Source organism: Marmota marmota, unplaced genomic scaffold (assembly GCF_001458135.2).
Source record: "Marmota marmota marmota unplaced genomic scaffold, marMar, whole genome shotgun sequence".
Taxonomy (NCBI): domain Eukaryota; kingdom Metazoa; phylum Chordata; class Mammalia; order Rodentia; family Sciuridae; genus Marmota; species Marmota marmota.
In genome coordinates, this window is record NW_025999862.1 from 1,222,494 (window position 1) to 1,226,451 (window position 3,958).

The window sequence follows — 3,958 nt, forward strand, 5'->3', positions numbered from 1 at the left end:
GGGAGGGAGGGGAGGGGAGGCGGGGAGGCGGGGGAGGCCCTCGCAGCCCCGAGGCTGTAACGACGGGGTCCTGCTAACAAAGCCATCTCTGTTGGGGTGGGGGAGGCCTCCTGGGTGCACACACAACCTAAGGGGGGTGTGGGGGGTTATCTGTGACTCACCCCAACCCTGACTTGGCCCTTCCGAGAGGCCAGCCGCGGTGCTCTCTGACCTCGGGATTTACTCGGTGGTGCCAGGGTGCTGGGTGCGGGGCCTGCCTTCGTAGTGGGGCCGTTCGGCACCGCCCCGGCCGCCCCCAGCTAGTACTGGCAGGAACTTTTATTTCAGGCAGCCTTGTAAAGAGCAGAGCAGAGGAGCTTGGGAGGGGAAGCCAGCAAACCTTTTGTCCCCACCTGGCACAAATGGTTACCCAGACCAAGTGGGTGGGGACTATTTTTGAGCTGACCTACATACCTATTTGCCTCTTTATCTTTTTATTATCACACATGGTTATTATGGGAGCTTTTCTTTAGCACTTGGTGCAGCCTCCGTGTTTGCTGAGGGCTGCACAGCTAAGCGTGTTGCCTCACTCACCAGGAAGTTTTAAGAGTGTCTGGACCTGGGAAGAAGGGCATCCACAGGCCTGCGGAAGCTTCCCCAAGCTCTTTCCCCGTGAAACAGCACCCCAGCCCTGAGACAGCAGACTCCAGAACTGGGCGGCCCCGATTCAGATTTGGATCACACTGTCTCTGGGTTTTCCCGGGGACTGCCTAAAGCTTGGGCCTTTGTGTTTTGCCAGGTTTGACACTGTGGTCCTGCAGCCCCAACCTACAGGTTTTCTTTACAGATGCAGGGACAGAGGCCCAGGGAGGAGTGGGCAGACCTGGTTTGGGATTTGCTGCACTGATTGTAGAAACGCCTCTATTTTCTTAGGTCCAGGTAAAGAGAGCTCAACCTTTTGTTTGCCTTTGCTCAGCCTCTCTAGGGCCTCCCTCTCTGAACCTTTTAATAGCTCTCCTTTGCCTTTAGAGTAAGTCCCTCTCCTTGCCTCAGCCTAGCAAACCTCCAGGGCAGGCCCTTGCCTATCTCTAGGTTCATCTCCCTCCCACAGCCTAGGAGGGGGAAATCACATATGGTTCTAATTATCTCCAAAAAGCTCTTAAATTTTTCATAAAGTACAGTATGCCTAGCTTTGTGTATACAGCTTTACACGGTAATATGTGTGCAAAATATATACAGCAACAGAAGGTGGATCATAAAGAGAACATCAACAAGTATAAGCATATAATTTACAGTATTTTATCATGCTAAAGAGAGACAGACTATATAGACCTGGAAGTGAGACTGGCAGAAGTAACAGTAGATTTCTATCTTGTCTTATCTGGTGCCCCATCTGGGGCAAGAAATCCTTGGCCCCTGAGAAGAGTGGGGGGAGGGGATGCTTGCACACATTAACCTTTCTTTCATTGGGATTTTCCTTTCAACACTGATATAATTGGCTTTGCCCAGATTCCCTGTACCCTGAGGGATGCCATTCCTCTGTGGTCTCAATTCCCTTCCAGCTTGTTCCTACCATCACAACAATTACAGTCAGCCCTCCATATCCATGGATTTGACCAACTGTGGATTGAAAATATTGAGGAAAGGGGCTGGGATTGTGGCTCAGCGGTAGAGCGCCCCCCTAGCATGGGTGGGACCCCGGTTGATTCTCAGCACCACATAAAGATAAAGGCATTGTGTTGTGTCCATCCACACCTAAAAAATAAATTTAAAAAAAAAAAGGAAATATTCAGGAAAGATAAATCAGGTCTGTATTGCACAAGCACAGATGTTTTTCCCAAACAATGTAGTATAACAACTATTTACAGAGCATTATATTGTTAGGTATTGTAAATAACCTAGAGATGACTTAAAGTATATCAGAAATTAGGCATAATTTATTTTCAAATCTTATGCCATTTTATATAAGGGACTAGAGTGTGGGTGGGTTGTGTTATTAGCAGAGAATCTGGAACCTATTCTTCATGGATATCAAGAACAACTGTACTAGCTGAACACAGTCACACATGCCTGTAATCCCAGAGGCTCAGGAGGTTGAGGCAGGAGGATTTCGAGTTTGAAGCCAGCCTCAGCAACTTAGCAAGGCCCTAAGGATATGGCTCAGTGGTCAAGTTCCCTGGGTTCAATCCCTAGTTAAGAACAACTGTATTCCTCTCAGATGCCCTTCTCCCTGGCACCCACAGTGCCAGCTCATCTCTCTAGGCCAGGGTCCTTCAGAAAGCCCTCCATGAACAGATTTGGGAAGCTCAAGTCCCCTTCCTGGGGAGTGAAGTACAGGGCGTCAAGGCCAGAGCAGGTGCCGCTGACATGGCGGCAGCTGAGTTGCTTTCTTCTCACTCATTAGCTTATATTGAAATGATTATGTCCTGGGTCTGATGCCCCATCAGACTGAACTCCTTGTAGTGAACATATGTTTTAAAATCTTTAAACATCTCCCCATTCCCACATAATTCCCTTCTACACTCCCCTTCTGTTCCAGCGTCAGAAACCTATGGTACATGCACAGTGAGTATTTGATCCAGAATTGATGATACAGAATTGAATGGAACTAGAACCTACCAGTGACTCCAGGGCAATGTGGAATCAGCAAGAGATCGCCCCTGACAGTGGAGAACTCTGTTTCCAATGAACTTGGATAACATTTATTATTGTCATATAAAGTTAAAATTGAAAGGGGGATTTCCCTTATTGCACATTGGAGGAGGCTAAGTGGGAAGTGCCAAGAGTGACACAGGATGGGAACCAGATCCCATGGTCTGCTGGCATCTCTCCATTGTGCCTACCATCTCTTCAGAGAGCCTTCCCTGGTGGTCCCTGTCCTTCCCCTCCGTTGTTTTCTTTCAAAGAACTCACTGCATTGGTAATTGCAAGTATGTTTATGTGTGTCTGATGCCTGACTTTCCCACTAAACTGCAAGCTGTGGGAGGCCAGGGGCTGTCTATTTCTGCCACTGTCCAGCCTGGAGCTTCCCAATAAATATGCCGGAAAAGAAAGAATGAGTGAGTGTCCATGTAGCCTGAGGCCTAAGAACATTTCCCTGGGACAGCAGCACTGAGACTGGCTCAAAAACTGCTGAGTTGACAGGCCTGGGGGGCACCTTGCCAGGAGCTCCAAGGCCACACCCTGTCTGGAGGAGGTAGGCCTGGGGGAGGTAGACACCTAGTGAATTACCTTGACACCGGGGAGAAGTGTAACCTGGGAATCTAGTAGTGGTGTAGATAGAGGATTGCAGGTTTGAGACCCAGGGTGGTAGATTAATTAGATAGCTTTTGCAAAAATGGAAAATCACCTCAATGTCTCTGGTGGGAAAACAGATAAATAAAGGATAGTACATCCAAGTAATGGAAAACTATCTGGTGTTAAAAAGGGAGAGGTAAACAAGACACAGTAGCACATGCTATAATCCCAGCCACTCAGGAGGCTGAGTCAAGAGGATCGAAATTTGAAAACAACCTCAGCATCTTAGCAACTTAGTGAAACATGTCTCAAAATAAAAGCATGAAAAGGGCTGAGGGTGTAGCTTAGTGGTAAAGCACCCCTGGGTTCAATCCCCAGTACTGAAAGGGGGAAATAAAAACAAGGGAAAGGTGACTGCTCAGGTGTATGTAGCTCAAAGGTAGAGTGCTTACCTAGCATGCCTGAGGCCCTGGGTTCCATCCCAACACCTCAGCAACAACAGGAAAAACAAAATTAAAAAGGAGGGGAGAGGATATTTTTGAAAGGTGTCCAAGATACACTTGGGTGAAAAGAACAAATCACAGAACAATTTGTACACTTTAATCCCATTCTGGAGGAAAAAAAGAACATTCCCTTGAGGACCCATGCTCCTAAACATGCCAGTGGTCATCCAGGACACAGGGAGGCTGTACACAGAGTTATCTCTGAGAGCTGGAGAGGCTTTTTTTTTTTTTTTTTTTTT